General features: G+C 39.4%; 1 long non-coding RNA gene across 2 annotated transcripts; it reads right to left on the bottom strand.

The window, feature by feature from the left end:
• Positions 1 to 1247: 1247 nt before the first annotated feature.
• LOC145548122 (uncharacterized) lies at positions 1248 to 4907 on the bottom strand. Of its 2 annotated transcripts, XR_014084415.1 has the most exons (7): positions 4806 to 4907; positions 3223 to 3396; positions 2895 to 2984; positions 2323 to 2509; positions 2070 to 2224; positions 1885 to 1969; positions 1248 to 1576 (listed from the first exon to the last, which is right to left on the bottom strand). It is a non-coding gene; the product is annotated as an uncharacterized LOC145548122 (long non-coding RNA). The 2 variants fall into 2 exon arrangements; XR_014084416.1 differs by lacking the exon at positions 2895 to 2984.
• Between the last annotated feature and the right edge of the window lie 14638 nt (positions 4908 to 19545).

Genomic DNA, 19545 nt, shown 5'->3' with positions numbered 1-19545 from the left:
GAGTGTGTGTAGATTTAAAGCGACTGAACAAGGGGGTTAAGCGCGAACGCTACATTTTACCTACATTAGATGACATAACACCTAAACTGGCTGGGGCAAAGATTTTCTCCACTCTGGATGCCTCTAGTGGGTTTTGGCAAATTCCATTAGACCCCAGCTGTCAAAGACTGACCACATTTATTACCCCGATGGGCCGGATTTGTCAGGATCTGTGTTTCCCCAGTTATTCTGTTAGTCTTTTCTTTAGTTTTGTTTTGAGAACTTTTCCACCTTGGATGGAACCGGTGTTACGCCTGGTGTCCACCAGAGGGCACACACCCACTCTACCCCTGAGAAGCCGCCAGGGTCAACCCGTGTACACACCTGCAACTCGTTGAGGAGGCGTGGACTATGGATATAAGCGGCAGCTTCACTCCGTCTCACCGCCTGAGTGTTTGCGCAATTTGGTAAACAGTCGTTTCCAGAACTAGGCCCTCTGAGTCCTGCTCGAGTCTAACCTTTGTTGTTTTCCCCGTCAGATTCCTCTGCCTCCTCCTCGTTGCTTTGGTGTGCTCCATTGTCGCTGGCTTCTGAGTGAGTGTGCCTATTTCCCTCCGTGGATCATCTCCCCTCTGTGAGATCATCTCCCCACTTTGATCTGGAAGATCAAAGTTGGGAACACCCCCAAAGGTGGTGGAGAATGACCGAGCTAAGATCCTGTGGGACTTCCAGATCCAGACAGTCAAAATAGTAATGGCGAACCAACCGGACATTGTGGTGGTCGATAAACAACAGAGGAAAGCCGTTGTGGTGGATGTAGCAATACCAAGTGATTACAATACTTGGTATTGTTGTAATCACAACAAATGACTGAGCCATACGTGAAGAAGGACAACAGACATTAATATTAAAATCACCAACAATGAGAACTCGGTCATACCTTGGCATGATATTAGCCATGAAATCAGAAAAGTAATTTATAAAGTTTTTGTTGTTTTATGATGGCCGATAGACCGCCGCACACAGCACAGTGTGAGAACTGCCGAGTTCAGATAGGCTAATCTCAAAGCTAATCCCATAGTAGTTGTTTTACTGCTTACAAGTAAAACAACTTTTAAAAACAGTCACTATTCCTCCACCGACATCCTTGGAGCATTAAATAGCCGCAGTTCCGCGGTTCAAGTTCTTTAAAAATGCTGGAGTCACCCAAACCACTTGTCCATGATTCTGTCATAAATAAAACATCCAATCAATGAGAGGAAAAGAAATCCCTAATGACCAAAGTTTTATTTGTCAGCGACCTGGCATTTGCCAAACCGATCCTGGCAGAAATCGCCGGGTCTACACCATCAGCTGGCGTCCGGTGCTCCCGGCAAAGAGGCCGCAGGTTGCTAGGATTCACCCTGCATCTACAGGGCCGAGGAGCGCAGGGCCCCTCAGGGCTGTCACCTCCAAACTGGTGCAGTGGCTAAAACAGGATCCCAGGAACAGCATCAGATATCTCAGTCCAGAAATGTGCAGTTCTAGGCAAAGCCAAGATACTGCGGCTCCCAGGCTTCTGGTAGAGGACCCGAGCTCAGAGGATGAACGAGTCCACCTGCGGAAGGGTGAAAAGGGATTTTTTATAAATATATATATATGTACACTTTAGAGCTGTTGCCTTGCAGCAAGAAGGTTCTGGGTTCGATTCCCGGCCCCGGTCTTTCTGCATGGAGTTTGCATGTTCTCCCAGTGCATGCGTGGGTTTTCTCCGGGTACTCCGGTTTCCTCCCACAGTTCAAAAACATGACTGTCAGGTTAATTGGCCTCTCTAAATTGCCCCTAGGTGTGAGTGTGTGTGTGCATGGTTGTGTATCCTGTGTGTCTCTGTGTTGCCCTGCGACAGACTGGCGACCTGTCCCGTACCATGTCCACTGTAGTGTCCACTGTAGGTTGAGTAACAAATGACTCTGAAGATCGCAAGTGCCGAGCAGAAAATAGGCAGCTTCATCTGATGAACAAGAGCAGAAGATGACAGTCAGTGACTGACTTTCTATACAGACTTTCTACAACACTTTTAAATTGCTTGTTTATGGAAGGAGAGTATTTACCAAAAAGGAGTAAGATGAAACAGATGATCCCATGATGTTGCATCAGAGTGACAATCTCCTCTTTTATATTGAAAAGCATATCATTATCCTGGTAGCTGTCCAAACTGTCTCCATCTATTAGTCCCCTTCTTACTAAGCGTTTTCTTCGCGTCCTCCTGGCCCAAGATGGAAAAAATACAAATGTTTAAATGTGTACATTGATCAGCGGATGACTGTTAAACATAATAGCTAAAAAAATGCTTATATAATATACCTGACTCTCGTCTCTCGGTATGAGATTGTTGGTTCCCCATTCAAGAACCTCTTCATGTCTCGACTACTCTATGCACTCTAATACACATGCCTCTATAGAGGCCTCTATAGAGGCATGTGTATTCCGGTTGACCCCAGTTGTTTTTCACCTTTAGACTGATATGGCTGAAGGAGTCCATTTTTACTTCCTGTTAGCCAAGAAAGATGCAAATTAGGAGGGTTAGATTGATCATCCATAGCTACAAATAGACAATGGAAACAAAGGAGATCTGCTTAAAGTGCGTGGAAGCCCAGTTCAACTGTCCTTGCTGTATATTTTGCATAGATTTTTCAAGATACCATGGAATTATAGCAATGTCTTCCTAACCAGAAAACAAAATGTTATCTAGTAAGATTAGAGGTTTATTTGGATTTGTTTCTTATTGTGATACAACAAAAATAACTGTTTTGTGATAACAACCTTATGGTTGTATGTTAGGAACAATTACCAATATTTATAACAGGGTCAGTCACTCTGGGCTTCTGTAAGAACTGTTGTATTTGGTTAATAAAATATTAATTTGACATATTTACAGGAAGCTTGAAGGTCTGTAAGCTGTCGCCATCTTCATCATATTGAAAAGTTCCCAATAAACTCTCCTGATTGTCTAAATGCTTCTTTCCCTAAGACAAAATTAGATAGAAATCCAGTTCATTATCTTGTTCTTTCTATATAAAAGTTAGTTGGTGTATCTAAAAACGTATCACACCCTGAGATAAGCAGAAAATTCATTTGTGTAGACAAAGTTTGGATGTGATCAAGTGATGTCATACTAAATCATTGCTAACACATTTTAAAGCCCCTTCTTCCACACTATAGGTGGACACGTATATAAGATACATGTGATGTTGCTTGACTTACATAGACAGAAAATTCCTTCGGAGCACTGGAGACTGTGAAAGTCGGGGATATACTCTTAGGAATATGACCCAGGGATACGTGAGTTATGGTGATTTTGTGGGACAGTTTGATGGATAAGCGTCCTGGGAAGCCTGCAAAGGCCCAACATTGTCCAGGACTCAAATGATTTCTTCCCTGAAGACAAAGTACAAAACAAAGTTTAGGTGGGGTACCAAGACTAATTAGAAAAGAAAATCATAAAGCCTAATATTTTATCAAACAGAAATACCACTTTGCATAATATTCATTTAATGTTCCGAGTGTTGTTCAGACCTAAATGTTGTCCCTAAACTGACATTGGGATGTCATTCGGACTAGAAAAGGGGTCTCATTCCCAGAAAGAACAATAGCAGACATTGAGGACAGTTACAAGTTGTTGTTGAAAATATATCCCAAACAATCTACATGTTCTGTTGTTGTGAAATGTTGCTGAAGTCAAATGGTGCACAAGTTTTGCACCTGCACAAAAAACACAGAAATATTGAGTCAAGAAACCTTGATGCTGAAAATTTGCAATCTGGTTTATGATCTTAGCATGTGGAGAGTCACAAGCATGCAGAGTAACATGGATTTACTCCATTCAGTATGTTAAAATTAGTGCACAAGCTGAAATTAGTCAAAATGGTGATATTAGCCTAAATGCAGCCAGTGGCATGTGGGCTATAACTAGCACGTTGTCTTACAATAACTTCCTCCATACAGTGTGCTAAACATGGTTAATAAATAAACAAAATAATTTTAGGGAAAAGGCTACTGTTAATGTGAGCAGTAGTTATATTAGCAATGTTTGTGATACTGTTTTGCAAAAATAAAAATTAATTGTTTACTTCGTGGCACTTGGTTACCAGTAAACACACTCATCTCTTAGCAACAGATTAGCAACAAAAAATGTTATTGTTCAAAAAACACAAGATTACTTCTTCTGTTTTGAAATGCTACTTATTTTACCTTAACAAGAATTGTGCAGTTGGTGAATTTTGCAGAAAAGTTAATTCTTTTTGTCATAGTGGTAAATATATTATAAAACATACATTCAACACAAAAGTTAAAATCTCGATTTATGCTTCGTGGCAATTGGTTAGCAGTAGAAAACGCTTCCCTCTTAAAACCAAATTAATAACAAGTTACATAGTTTATAAAACATAAGCTCTATCGAAATAATGCTTACTTTATTAGAGACAAGACATTTACCGTTGGTACATTTGCAAAAGTTAAAATCTTAAGTTTACTTCGTAGCACTTGGTTACCAGTAAACACACCCATCTCTTAGCAACAGGCTAGCAACATAATATTTCTTCTGCTCATTGGCAATACCACTTATTTTATACTTAAGAATTGTGTAGTTGGTGAATTTTGTAGAAAAGTTCATTCTTTTTGTCATAGTGGTAAATATATTATGAAACACACATTCAACACAAAAGTTAAAATCTCGACTTATACTTCGTGGCAGTTCGTTACCAGTAGAAAACGCTTATCTCTTAAAACCAAATTAATAACAAGTTTTATAGTTTATAAAACATAAGCTCTTTCGAAATAATGCTTACCTGATTAGATACAAGACATTTACCGTTGCCAAATCTGATGTTCACTTCGTGGCACTTGGTTTACCAGTAAACACACCCATCTCTTAGCAACAGGTTAGCAACAAATATTATTGTTCGAAAACATAAGATTTCTTCTGCTCTTTTGAAATAGGCCTACTACTTATCTTACACTATTTATCAAAAACTGTGCAGTTGCTGAATTTTGCAGAAAAGTGTTGTTTTTTGTTTGTTTTTAGTGGTAAGTATATTGTATAACAGACATTCAACAAAAAAGTATAAATCTGATTTATACTTCGTTGCAGTTCATTACCTTTAGAAAACGCTCATCTCTTAACAACAAATTAATTATAGGTGTAGAGCAGTGCTTCCCAACCCTGGTCCTCAAGGCACACTGACCTGCATGTTTTAGATGCTCCCCTGCATCATCAGCACACATGATTGCATTGATAGCTGATTAACAGGGTTTTGCTGAATTGCAATCATCTGAATGGGGTGTGTTGAAGCAGGGGAACATCTAAAACATAAACGGTCAGTATGCCTTGAGGACCAGGGTTGGGAAACACTGGTGTAGAGCAATAGGTGCCTTACATGCATTGCATGGAAGCATTGAAAAACAGTGTAAACATTGGTGTTTATGCTATGACAAAGATGGACTTTGCTTATTACAGGTTACTTCTGAAAGTGCTTGATTTCACTCGATTTTATGTTGGGGTATCTGAGTAATAATGTTGTACTCAAATGCACCCCAGATGTTTAAATAAAAAAAATAAGTAAAATGATAAGATTATTTTGATTCCCCAATAAAATGCAGAGCAGGCTGCAGTGATTTGATCTAGCAATTAAGCTATAATAAATAACCAGTAGGTGAAACATGACAAACTATGGCTCAGTCACCCAGGTGAAAAAAAAAGTATACTTTAGTATATTTCAAACATACTTAAATTTGTGAAAGTACACTTTAAGTATACTAAGTATTAAGTGTACTACCTATATGTATATCTGAAGTATACTAAAAGTATACTTGTGCCAATTTCAAAATTAGAACTTTAAACACACTTAAACATAATTGTACCAAAATACACTTTTAATATATTAAATAAAAGTATACTTCAAGTGAACAAAATATATATTTGCCCAAGTGTAAATATACACTTTCTCAAGTATATTTAAAATATATTTTGTGTATATTTCAAAATATATGCTCAAAATATACAGTATTTTTTTTTATTCACTTAACACTACTTTAGATGATTAATTTCAGTATGTTTTAAATTACACCTCAATTTTAGGGTAATAAAGTATGTCCAGATCTCATTTTCAAGAACTGGGCAGAAGTCTGCATCATGCAGCAACCTGATTACAAAATAAAACTAATTGATACATATGCAGAAGTATGTCTTTTAGGCCCCTTTAAAGTGTGTCTAATGTAATATGTAGGCATGCTTTTTAAGTATTTAAAAAGTATGAATTTTTAAGTGCCTTAATAATATTTTACTATTTATTAAAATTGCATACAATAAAAAAAATGATAATCATGATGTAAATTTTAAGAAAGTACCCAATCCATTTTCAGATGTGTGATGTAAAACCTGTATTAGCTCCAGTTCACACTCCAGACCAGATGGTGGCGGTATTGCACACTTTCATTTATTTAAAAAAAAAAACTCCACAAAGAGAAGAAAAAACTTGAACGCAGGAAAGATAACAAGCACTGTTCAAATTCGCCATTTTTAATCGCATAATATTGCCTTCAAAGTAGAGAGGGCCTTGACAATAGTTACTAATTTTGGTAAATTCAAGCTGGTGACGTCAGGTTATATTGTGTTGCATTCAATGTTATCGGAAAAAAGAGATTCCGATAACAAATTGGACATTAAGCGCAAATCGAACATGCGCTTAATGTCCGATTTGCCATAACTATTGAATTCAGAGTCGCCAGCTGGGGTGGCAACAGGGGTATCAAGGCTCTCATTTGGGGTGGCAAAAGCCACCCCAGTAGATCCACCCCTGATTGGGCCATAAAGCTTCTGGCACCAAGATGCTAGCAGCAGATTCTTTCAGACCTATAATATGCAACTATGAGGCCTCCATTTATCTGACTTGTCTGGATTGATATCAGGGAAGATATCTGAGATTTAGCATCGATCAATAGAAAAAAAACAGTGCTGAGTTGACTTAAATGTTTCCTTTTTTTTTTAAACACAGGTAGAAATGTACTTAATTACAACTTAATTTGATAACTGCACCAATACAGCACACTAAAATACACCATTAGCTTCACAAGCATGGTCAAATATGTAAAAAAAGAAACTGCAACAAACCTTTCAAATGGATCAGAAGGTGCAATAAAAAAGTTCTAAATATGATGTAAAATAAAGCATGATGTCACTCAGCCCATAGAGCATAAAATTAGAGTGGATAGATCTGCCCTTACAGATTGGGAACATTGTCACCGATAATCAATCTTGAATTTTTGCCAACATTATACCGATATTAATATCAAATCATTGCATCTCTGGTAAACACCTTAAGCTTGTTGTGCTTCTTAAAAGATTTTTTATTATCAATATTTTCAGCTTTAGTGGCCTTTATTTGAGGGTTCTGACAGGAAGGTGGGGTAATGAGAGAGAGGGGAGGCATGCACCAAGGATCACTGGGCCGGGAATCGAACCTGCGACGGCCACATCGAGGACTGAGGCCTCCATGTTGTGGGTTGTGCTTAACCCCTGCACCACCACAGCTCCCCCTGCTCGACGCATTCCTGACAGGGAGCAATGTCCTGTTAAAACAGAAACAACTGTTTCCATGACATGATATGCATAATTTGCAACACTGCTGCTCAGGTCAGACATGTCAAAGTAACAGTCACATGAGTGGCGCTAGACATTGTTCAAAATGCGGTTCGTAACACCAGGCCACCTTTTTCCACTGCTTTGTGGTCCAGTTCTGAGGATTAGCCATTTATGTAGAGCTTACCTGATTTGTTAATGCAAACCAGCAAGTTCACCAGCAAAACATATTTTAAGTTTGAATAATTTTAAGTGCAACTATTCATTAAAACAATGAATACTTCAGAATTGTTCAGTCCTTCCTTTGGGTTTTGCTGATCAATAGCTTTAGCAAGGATGAAATTATCATAATAGTCTTGATTGATAAAATATAGTGGTCTGGCAACCACATCTTCATTATCAGTGTGTGTGTGTGCGTGTGTGTGTGTGTTTTATACTGAAAGATAATTCGGTCTCAGGGGAGGAGGGAGGTCATTGACTCCTGGCCTTGGTTAACCCATTAATGCACTGGCTCAGTTGCTGTCACTCTATGTTACCGCCATTCCACCTCATTTGGCCCATCATATTAGGCTTCATATTCCCCTATTGCTCACTCCTAGGCTCCTCGGCAAACACACACACGCACACACACAGCTCGGCATCCAAAAAAATCCAGGCCCTGCTGTTCTCCATTTCCACAGTATCTATCTCATCCTCTTGCCCTCCTCTTTATCTTTCCCCTGGCCTCGTTCTGTTCCATTTTTTCCTCCCCTTTCCTATCCATCCTGTGCAGACAGACAGTAAAGGTTGCAGAGTCTTCTCTGACCTTGACTGCGTCATTATCTCATTTGCCTCGCTTTGTGCTCGATGTGCAGTTGTAGCTCTTTACATTGAGCCATACGTCCAAAGGTTTTCCTCCACGAGGATTACGGCGCAGTTCGGTCTGCTGGCCGGCACCACTTCGGTCCTTTTCTCCATTAAAAGCCGATCCATTACCTCCGGCTTTTGTCTGCGGGTGTCTCAACAGGCGGAATGTCATCTCACATGTTTACTTTGGATAAGAGGGGCTTCCAGGAGCCACAGGCTTAGGCGATTGATTCATCATGCAGCTGCTATTGACATCAAGTGAAAAGGTCAGATGTCCCCACAGAAAACGCTTTAAAAGGCCATTGGTGACTGATGAGCCTGTCGTGATTCTGCCGCAATACATGCACAAGCAGTGCGCCTCTCATTTTCTACCTTCACTTTTCTATCTGTTCCTCCGCTCTGCTCTTTCTCCGTGTGTGTGACACGCACTCTTCTCTGGGGAAAGGTAATTGGGCCCCTCTGTCATGCTGTCGGGTGTATTTCTGAGTGTCCCCCTCATGTGCAGTCATTATAATAACACAAGAGACCAAACAGCCATAGATCAACCAGAACTTCTGTCATAGAGTCGGGCACATATGTGGACGCCTGCGAGTCGTGTGATAGTTGCGTCGGTGTGGATGTGATGCTTGGGTTTCCGAAACTATTGCGTGTGTTAGAGCGCGCGAAGCAGAATCTGAATCTCACCCATCACCAGCTCCAATTTACTGGACCAGAATGCATCGTCTGCGAGCCTGTTGAATTACAGATATGTTTTCAACAGAACATTTTATTTCCTAAACTGAAGTGTGCAAAAATGCACTTTAAAAAAAAAAAAACAATACAAGAAAATGCAAAAGCTAAACATTTAAGTGCAAAGAATGGCTTGTTTTTGCAGAAGATTTGGCAATCTTTTGAGTAAAAAGTTTGAGTAAAAAAAAACAAATGATAAACTCTGAATAGGATTTCTCTTTTGCAAAAGATACATTTTGTTTCTTTTTCTACATGTTAATCCCTGCTGCTAATTTCTTTCTTGTGCAGTCATGTTTTATGTTAGGACCACATCGTTAACAAAGCCAGAAGTCTGTTTGTGCACCCAATTGCACAGCACCCTTTGACCCGTTTCACAGTGAAATCAATTAAACAAAAGCAGTATCAGGCTACCGACTGTCTGCTTTTAGCTGTACAGGAGTTAATGCAAGCATAAGTCGTTTCGACGTCCATCGTGACAGAGTGGGGCACTTTCTGAAGACAAGTGTCATCACATACCAAAGGGTTAATAACTGCCTTTAAATAAGACATTAACAGTCTTACTGTTAAATAAATATAAGTCATGACAGTAATTAATCTTAACAGTGGTTAGAAATGGGTTGTTGTTTTTTAAGTAAAATAATAATAATAAAGATAGAGATTCTTATGTCACTTCAGAATACTACATGTAAAGCTGTACCTTTGTCCGGTACCAAATTTAACTCAAATGTCCCATAATGGGTTCATCTTTCTTAACTAAATTGCTGTGGACTGACGAGTCTCAAGTCTTTCACTATTTATTTTCACTCTCACTCATCGCAGTTGTCTGCTTCACGTGGAAGTAACAGTGTGCAAACGGCCCTACAGCAGTTCATCCACAAACATGGCATCTTTTATTTACATGTCACCAACGCAGAAATTTGAAAACCATATATTTTATCTGAAAACTACTTTACTGGTGCACATGCATCAGTAAATCGGCTTGGATCATTTTTCTCGCATTTTTAATTTCCTACGATACTCGCCGACGGTTTGGGTTGGGCAGAAAGACGCATGGGTTGGCCCGCTGTTGCTGAAATCTCTTGGACGGAAGAAAAAGATGTACAAAGAAAGCGTTCTTGCTCTCAATGAGTTCAAGCTGAGCAAAAGATTAAACAGGAAAGGATGTTTCCCATGTGAAAAGTTCACATCAACTCCCCCGTACAAGCTGGTGGTGGCGGTGTCATGGTGTGGGGATCTTTTTCCTCAACAGGGACAGAAAAGTTCATCAGAGCTGATGGAGGCATGGTTTATGTATCTATATACAAAAATGGAAACGTCAGTTTGGACTTGATTTATATTCAGATACCGTGCCTCAGTTTGGCTTTGTGTCTACCGACACCCTGATCTGAAGCAGAGGAGAGGTTTCATCAGTTATTGGCTAGATTTTCAGGATTTCCTGCTTTGTCGATTATGATTACATTGCGTGTGTTCCCCCTAATCAGATTTGGTCAGGTTCAGATGGGCTCAGTGTTTGTTTGCCAGTGCACACTTGCACACATCAGTACTCTTGTGTCTCATGAGGTTTTCGTTTGCTATCAAAGCGATTTCCTGTCTCAAATTTTCATCAGTAATCAAAGTTCCTGATTGAATTTGAAAAGTGAGCCGAGCTCCATAAATCACATTATATGCCTCACTCCCATCATGCCGGCTCTCATCAGCCGCAGGAATGAGACGCCACCCCGGGTGCACGTCTGAATCGCGGTCGCTGTGTGTCCTCATGAGGATGCAGTGGAACGGGAAAATGGATGCTGACAGGGTTGAGATTTGATTCATGTGAGTTTTTTTTTTTTTTTGTTGGGGCAGAAAAGTCAGACAGTGGTGAAGAATGTTCAAATAGCATCAGAGATAATACACCTGGGTCTGATTGTGTGTGGAAAAAATTTCTGGCATTTGTTTTAGTGTCAAATCGATAGCAGATTGGTTGAGTTTAGTGGAGTCGTGTATAGTTAGTCAAAGGTAAAGTAAAAAAAAAAAAACAGAAATCCTGAAGAGCAGAGTGTGAAACTTGATGGAAGATTGGCTGGGAAGAGGTTTTCTGTGTCTCAGGTGCGGAAAGTTGCATAAAATAAAATACAGAGGGAAATTTTTAATTATTGGAAATTAAAACCATTTTTTCTTGATTTGCATAATAATAATAATAAAAAAGTTTAATATAAAGTTGTTTTTTTGTTTTTGTTTTTACACAGCTTTAATTACGATGTCTCATTCAGGGCAACAAATTTTAATTCAACCAATACCTTGAATATTCTCTCAATCCCGACCAAGATCAATTAGGTTTGAGAAAGCAATTAACTGATGTTATGGAGATGAATAAATCCTATTTATGGGGAACCACTGAGTCAATCAAGAACGAATCAAAATGCATTTTGATTATTATTATTTATGCAATGGCCAAGCAGAGAAAATGAGACTCCCTGACTAGTACTCTAGTACTCTAGTACTAGTCAGGGAGTCTCATTTTCTCAGTGCATAGCTTTTACTGCTCACCAGTTACGTAAACATGGGACTTCCCATCAGCTTGTCAAAGGAAGCACAGATTTCTCACAGCTCGGGCTGCAGCCGTGTCCTTGGACTGTTTAGTGTTATCGGAAAAACTGTATTTCCAGAGAAATCACCTTTATCCGTTAATTAACCTGTTTCCTGCAATTAATAAAAACAATTGAAGTGTTTCAGTTCCAATGCCAAAAACTACATTATTAATGAACAAGTACAAGCAGTTTCCTTCTGAAATCATCTTATTAGTAAATAGACTCAAATGTGAGGAACATAGTGTCAGAATGATGTCCTGTTTTTCTAACATATGGTTGTTTAATATTATTCTGAGGATTCAGAAAAAAAATTGCCAAAGCTCAGGATTCTCTTAAGAGCTTTAAAGACGTCTCAAAAGAAATCAGCCTCTTAAAGAAACACAGAAAAAGTATCTAAAGAGATCAAAAACACTTTGGTGGTAGCAGTATCATGCTTTGGATAGCATAACAGGATTATCACTGAATATAAGCGTCTCATAAAGAAAACCCGTTCCAGCAGAATCATGAGACTAAAACTGCAGCCACAAGTACAGTGGTGAGGTTTAGAACTGCAGCATGTATGAAATTACTTTGCAATTTTTTGTTTCTTTGGCTTATCTTTTTCTCAATTGTATATGCAATAAAAACAAGCTGCAGCTTGACTGCTTCATATTTTTGTTCCTGTTTCAGTCATCTTAACTTCTTTTGTTTCTCATTTGGAGAGAATGAGAAGTAAAGACGCCATATTCATGCGCTCTCCAGCAGTACAGAGCTGTTAAACTGCTGATGGCTTCCCAATGCTCCTGTCTCGGATTACACCCGTACATTTGTGAAAATATTAAAAACAAATAGGAAAAATACAGGAATTGTATTTGCAGCAGAAACCAATATCCAAACTCTCTGTTAAAAATGCTAACTAAACAAAGGCAGAAAGAGGAGATTCCAGTTATCTTTGAGGAATCCAATTCCTGCTGGAATGATGCCTTTAAGAAGCTTGGGTGCTATTTGTTTTATATTGCCCTAATATACAGACTGCAATGATTTTTCGGTTCTTCCATTTCATCCTTTGTGTGGCATTATGAAAGAGAACAAGGCGTGAAAATTGTAGCCCCCATATTTTATTTTTATGCTAAAGGTTACTTACGATGAAAAATTTAGAATTTATTATACCTAACAATGTATGAATTTCGCCATCAGAGGGCGCTCAGCGCCGTATGCAACAGCAGTTGACGCTGTAGCAGGCTGAAGAAGTCCGCCATTGCTAACAAAACAGTTTACAGCAGATTTTAGGAGCAGCTACTATAATCGCTGTGCTTTCTGTTCACAGATGAGATGAGTCATAAATAATATGTATAGCTTATAACGCTAGTAGCCTCTGATAAGCACCTTCTAGCAGAAAAAAGGTGCTTCAACAGAACTGAACTGCCGAGCTGAATGTGAAGCCGGATAGCACCAGGCTAAAGTAATGATGCTAATGGCTCGCGCTCGTGTGGGCTCGGTTGGTTGACTAGGGTCGCAAAATATTTTCTAAATATACGTATTTTGAGTTCAGTTAATGAAAGTTACGTTGGAGTAGATGTCTCTTTCTCTCTCTCTATATATATATAATTTAAATTCCTCAAAAACAGTGCTGTTTTTTTGCCCAGTGCAAATCCGTTCACGTTTGAAGATCTCTGCCCTCATTTACAAATTCAGCTGTTCACAGTGCCTCGCAAAAGAAAAAATGTATCTAATCTAGAATTTGTTAAATTACAAGCACAAACATCCCTGTGAGTTAAAAATAATTGTGAATCTAAAAAAAAAAAACGGTGCTTAGTTTTTGACAATTTGCTAAATAAAAACCTGAAAAGTGTGGCATGCATTTTACTCACATTTCAATCTAAAGTGAAATCAAAGTTTTCAGGAGTCATCTAATTGTCAATTAGTCCACCTGAGTGTTATTTAATCTCAGTATAATTACAGCTGTTTTGTGAAGACTTTAGAGTTGGTTGCGTCAGTACTTTTCAGTCCTGGTCCTCACGATCCACTGATCTGCATGTTTTTGGTGTTTCCCTGCCTACACACACCTGACCTAAATAAATGGGTGATTACCAGGCCTCTGCAGCACTTACTGGCATGCTGAGGAGGTAATGTATTCATTTGATTCAGGCGTACGGTAGCAGTTAAACATCTAGAACATGAAGGTCAATGGGTCTGGAGATTGAAAACCACTGGGTTAGAGAACAACTGCAAAGACCGAGAAAAACAATAGGCAGTGGTGCCGTTCTGGAGAAGTTTAGATCACGGTTATGTGTGGTAATCAAGGCCGGTCTTAGTTCCATGACCAATCTTGTGAGCACTTTTTCAAAGTTTTGGCTTTGACTATAGTTTTACTTGATTTTTTCTTTTGTTTGTTTGTTTTTTTACTGCAAATTTGTGTGAAACTCCTGGTTACATTTCAATATTTAATCATTTCCAGTATTAACTATAAAATTATGAAAAAGGCAATTGTTTTTACACCTATGCATTCTCTACAATGTACTTACAACAAATATTAAATGTCAGCAAAAGTATTTTAAACACCTAGACAAGTTTTCCTGGAACAGTGTTGCTTCCAAAAATAAGTTATCTTAACATTGTGCTATTTATTGTAAGGCCCAGGACTTTAATGGCCACGATACTTTAAGGGACACGACACGTGGAGACAAATACTATAAAGAAAAAGTATTCGAAAGTACCTAACGATAAGTGGTTTCTTCAAAAGCACATCATTTCATTATTTGAGGAGATAATCTGAAGAGCCTCTGGAAAAGCACAAATTGTTCTTGAAAGGGATTTCAGCAAAATTGTTGGTCAACCGTCATCGGATCATCCTCCAAACCCACCTACCTAATGTCAAAGGAGGAATGTGAAATTCCCACCAACACCACTGATCCACTGTAACGCCACTTCCTCCTCCGGCTTTAACTACCACCCACATAATGACTGCCATTGACCAGTGGGTGTTGCTTCTTCACATTGACCGGCTGAGGCCTAAGGAAATTTTGCAGTGTCTTTTGTTATGTTTTGTATTTGGTAAAAACATACATGAGTGGGTCATGCTGCTGATTGTATACGACTGCGACTTTAGCTCTGATGTTTTAGCAACATATTTCCTTGCTGACATGCACAGAAGAACCGCATGCAATGAGCGCACGCACGCTGTGATAGCTGATGTTTGACCACACAAGATGCATTTTAGAAAGACTGCGCAACCCCTCTTGTGGTCTATCTGCAAATAATAAAACCCATTTAAGCCTCTTCTGTTTGACTGCGTCTATATGCTGCACTCAGTGGGATGTGAATAAATGTTTATTGTTTGTTTTACCGCAAACCGGGCATCGGCCGGTGCATGCGTGTGGTGTGCAGGTCATACAACATGCACAGCACAAATTCACAAATAACGGTGGAAACCGAGCCTCTAAATCAAGCCCGTGCTTACTAACAGAGGTTTGACCCAAATAACGGTGTAATTTATGAGGGCTTTTAGGCTTCCAGGCAGCCATGGAAATAGAACAGAGAATAATGTGAGTCTGACCGGAGCTGCATCACTTCAGTTTATGTCCCAGTCTTTTACTAGGACACTTGTCTGTGCTTCTTAATGATACAGAGGCAGTAAACACAATGTTAATGGACAGTGGGTTAACACAGATATGCCCAGCCGCGAATACAAAGTGGCACGCGCGATTACAAGCAACACGTGTTCACAAACAAAAAATAATGAGCAGGTGCAGGTACTGACGGGCGGGATTATAAATGCATGCAATCAAAAGGAAACGTAGTAAACCGAGGGAGAGGGTGCAGTATAAATGAGATAGATAAACAGCAATAAAGGCAGTGGGGGTGGGGGGGACTACGAGAGATGAATGGAAGAGCGAACAAGACAGAAAGAAGGAGAGAGATCGTTAGTGCTCCTCTGTAAGGTGTTGGCCCAAAACAGGCAGGGTTAGTGGCCGGAGCAGACTGCTAGCAGCTGCTTAAAAAACACGACATCTCAAGCGGACCCAAAGGAGCAGCAGAGACATCCCGAGCCCTCACACAGGCTGCAGGCTTTGTGTGTGCGCCGTCGTGTGTGCATGCGTATGATGGCCCGGCTCGCGCTGCTCTCCTGGTGCGGCATCGGGTCATTTGGCTTGGCACTCGGAAGTGGAGAAGCAGCTCTGAGGATCGGGATCCTGTCACCGCGCCACTGATCAGAGCGCCGGGCAGCAGAAAGCCGTGAGAGAGAAGAAAGGTCAAAGACAGGCAAATGGGATGACAGTAGACCTTTCACCACTTCCTTTTCATATCATTTTTCTTTCCTAGTTTATTCGTTTGACTTGATTCTGCGTGAAAACAGTTTGTCCGATGCGTCTCCGTGTGACCCCGTGACTTATTCAGGACAATCTGAGATAGACGCTGCAATCAAGGATTAATGCGTTAAAGTTGAGTAATCAAATTAATCTAACTACATGGAGACTTAATACAAAATAGAAGTTTTATGCATCTTAACTTATGCACAGGTTAGGTAGAACTTCTATGAATTCAAATTTGTAAGTCAACAGATTCTTAACTGGATTTTGTTCTAAACTTTAACTAGACCATTCAAACACACGAATAAGCTCTGATCGAACTATTCCATCCATGTTCTAGGTGAATTCGTGGTCCCCAGTTTTGACCTTTAGTAGGCTGAATTGGAACAAATGCAAATAATTGCAATGACCAAACTACAAACAGAATTTCTCATTGTTTTTTTATTTTATTAAAGAGGCAGTATTATTCCCCAGGCACATAGCTTCATCACATAGTGCTATCAAATATCTATTTACCCTCAGTTGTTAAATAAAAGCTAAATATTTGCTTTAAGCTTCTTACAATCTCCAAAACCTCCAGAGAACAGTTGTATTTATGGCAATGTGAATTAAATGCATAGTTAGTTTTACCAGTTTGTAGAATACTGACAGCAATCAAGTCAAAAATATGCAGGGGAATCCTTCTAAACGAGGCTGAATACAAACATGCTACACTTTTTATGGTTATTTGGGGGGAGAAAACATTGTATTTTTTTCCACTTCACAACTATGCATTACTTTGTTATAGGTCCACCATCATGTGCAAGTACAAGTGACTGTACCGTGACAAAATGTGAGAAACATCAAGGAGATTTAATAGATTTGCAATTCGCTGTTTTATAATTAATCAGCAAGAGAACAGAGGTAATAAAAAGTTCCAAATTACTTTTTTCTGACCTTCTCAGATGCAAAAAATGTTTTTTTCCCCCACAGATGTAACACTCAGTGTTAATTATGGGCTAAATATTTTCCTCTTTACATGAGATCTGCTCTTTTTTGCGTGGCTGTCCACTGACAGAGAGCATTGAGACATTAGAAGCCAGTAGAAGGAATGCAATGATATTCCTGTTATTCTTTTTGTTTCATAGGCAGAGATAATTTAATTAATGCTGTCTGTTTACTCGTGACAGACGCAAAGATGAGGATGAAAAGAAGAGGCAAAGGGAAATAATAACAAAAAACAGCCAAAAGGGGATGTAGCGAGGGAGGACAAAAAGATGGCCGCTTTCTGCGTTCACATATTTTTTTCCACTGACTTATCATTGCACAAATTAGGTGCTGCTTTCTGCTGATAAGGTCAGCTGTCAGTCTGCACTTGTTTAAGGGGATGAATATGCACAAACAGACACGTGCACGGCTGAATGCGAAGCCTCACAGCGAAGCTGATTTAGCAAGATTACAGCAGACACGAGCACAAGTACGAGGAAGTGTGCTTGTGTCAAACCGGAGGGGGAAAGGGGGGGGAAGGGGGGGTTCCACTGAACATAAACGCCAGCGTACTCCCACTCTCTGTATTACACAGAAAGTGTTTGCTGCATTGTGCTCGTTCTCTTTAGATTTATTTCACGTCTGCGTGTTCTGAAATCTTTCCTCGTGCAGTTTACAACTCACAAGGCCATGAGTCATAAACTGCAAATTAAACCGCAACGTTTGCAATCCGTCCCCGTGGAATTGCTCGTCTGCAGTGCTCAGTGGAACAATGACGCTTACAGACATGTGTCTTTTCTGAGGAGAAGCGTTCCCATATTCGGGTGCCAGGACTTGTCATTCTGACATATTCATTCTGTCTATGGAGGAGCGGGAATATAAAAAGGTATTGCCAAAAGCTGAGCGTTTGCTAAATGAAGATGAATGAGATGGATTGGACTGAAGGTGATATTTTATTTAGGATCAGACGCTCTCTGTTTGGTAATGCAACAGCCATTTGTGCAGCGACATGACAGCTCCAGGGAATGGATATTGATTAGAAAAGGTTGAGGCTTTTTTTCTTCCCCCCCCCCTCCCTTTCCCTCGTTTTTTTCCCCCTTTATTCCTCCCATCCTCCCTGCATTCCTCTTCATGATTTTCTTTTTTTATTACTCTCCCGCCCTTCACAGCTGACAAAGGATTTCCACCATATCTGCATATTTTTCTGCTGTGAGCCTGGAAGGTGTGATGTGCTGTTTAGCTTGATGAATGGTAAGCGCTGATGTCAGAGCCACACAACAGGAACTGAGGATGGCATTAGATCTCTCACAGCAGAATGCAGGGATTTAAGAGCTCTGAAAAATGGTGCAAGACTGTAAGGTGTACTGGAAAAGTATTCACATCCCTCGAATCTTTTCCACTTCCCCCCTCCCCAAATTAAAACAGCAAAAGACTATGATGCTGAACTCTTAAGAGGATGACTGGCATTCCTTCTGTGGTCCACATCCAGCTCCAGAAAATTAGAGAGACTTCAGCTAGAACGCATTTCTTTATCACCTCTCAAATTAAATGCGAATAGTTGAGCGTACAACAATAGAGCTGAAGGTAATTTTTTGAGACATGTTCAAACCTTTACAGGCTCACAATACATTTTGAATCGAAGCCTGGAGGTACCGTTCAAAGACGGGATCAACAGGATGGAAAAACCGGCCGAAATCTACTTATAATGACAGAAACATTTATTAGAGAGGAACAATTCACACTTCTGTATCTTTAGCTAATTTGTTTTAGGGTAATTTAACTTATTAAAGTGATAAAGCCTTGACGTGCTGCCATTTTTTTATGTTTTCTCACTTAAAAAGAATGGAGAAATTTAATAATTTTCACTGCAGGGGCAAAATCTAAAAAAAGAAAAAAAAATGAAACCACCTAGTTTGATATTTTAGCAGTTGATTTGCATTTTATTACACGAAATAGGTATTATTTCGTGTATATAATATTTGGTTGAAAGCTTTGTTCACATTTGTGACACCATAGCAGGAAATTTGGTCTGATTGACTGAATGTGTGGAAAGGTGTCTTTATACAGGTAATGAGTTCAAATAGCTGCTATTCATAAAGGAAATGAGTGGATGATAGGAGGGCTTTAAAAAAGAAAAGCTGGAATTCATGATTGGTACGTGATCCAATACTTACTTCAAGAAATAAAATTTAAAAATCATATCATGTGATTTTCTGGATGTTTTCTTTATTCTGTCTGCCCAATAAATCATCCAAGCGTCTTCTTCCTTTATGTAAGGGAAACTTAAAAAATAAATAAAAAAATAAAACAATTACTTTGATGTAACAGATAAAACTCACAACAAAAGCAATTCCTCTGACCCTGAATTTGGCCATGGATTTGTTCCATGTGCTGCACTCATTCATAACTAAGAACAACTGAAAAAGAAAATCAATTTACTTGCATTTTTATGTGTTTGTGCTCATGTTGCTTTCTATGTCTCCACTCCAGTGGAGGCTGCACATGAGTGGAGAGGCAATAACACAACAGGCCATATATGCTCCTAGTCAACACT

Source organism: Poecilia reticulata, chromosome 17, assembly GCF_904066995.2.
Source record: "Poecilia reticulata chromosome 17, P_reticulata-male-v2, whole genome shotgun sequence".
NCBI lineage: Eukaryota > Metazoa > Chordata > Actinopteri > Cyprinodontiformes > Poeciliidae > Poecilia > Poecilia reticulata.
This window is presented reverse-complemented; position numbering and strand designations above follow the sequence as displayed.